General features: G+C 38.8%; 2 protein-coding genes across 2 annotated transcripts in view; one reads left to right on the top strand and one right to left on the bottom strand.

The window, feature by feature from the left end:
• Window positions 1-224, bottom strand: part of LOC119594115 — a 9,666-nt gene that overhangs the window by 3,735 nt on the left and 5,707 nt on the right. The gene's annotated exons all lie outside the window — the stretch shown is intronic.
• LOC119594116 (guanylate cyclase soluble subunit beta-2-like) overlaps window positions 1-224 on the top strand; it is a gene marked incomplete at its 5' end in the record, with an annotated part of 17,953 nt that overhangs the window by 12,104 nt on the left and 5,625 nt on the right.

The following is a 224-nucleotide window of genomic DNA, read 5'->3' as shown; positions in this document are numbered from 1 at the left end:
AAAAAAAAAAAGGGGCACCCCAGTCACTCCTTTCGTACGAAGAAAAAAAAGGCTAACCCCGGTCACTTCTTCGAGAGGAAGAGGGTAAAAAACATCCAGTTTTTTCCGACTTTTTCTAGATACGAAAGACCAAATTTAGGAGCATTTTTCCCCAACGGGTTCCTACATCTTAAAACTTGAGAGGAGAAAATGGAAAAATATTTCTTTAACTACCCAAACTCCTT

The sequence above is a fragment of the Penaeus monodon genome, chromosome 33 (genome assembly GCF_015228065.2).
Source record: "Penaeus monodon isolate SGIC_2016 chromosome 33, NSTDA_Pmon_1, whole genome shotgun sequence".
Taxonomy (NCBI): domain Eukaryota; kingdom Metazoa; phylum Arthropoda; class Malacostraca; order Decapoda; family Penaeidae; genus Penaeus; species Penaeus monodon.
Note: the sequence above shows the minus strand (reverse complement) of the source record. Positions and strands in the feature narration are given on the sequence as shown.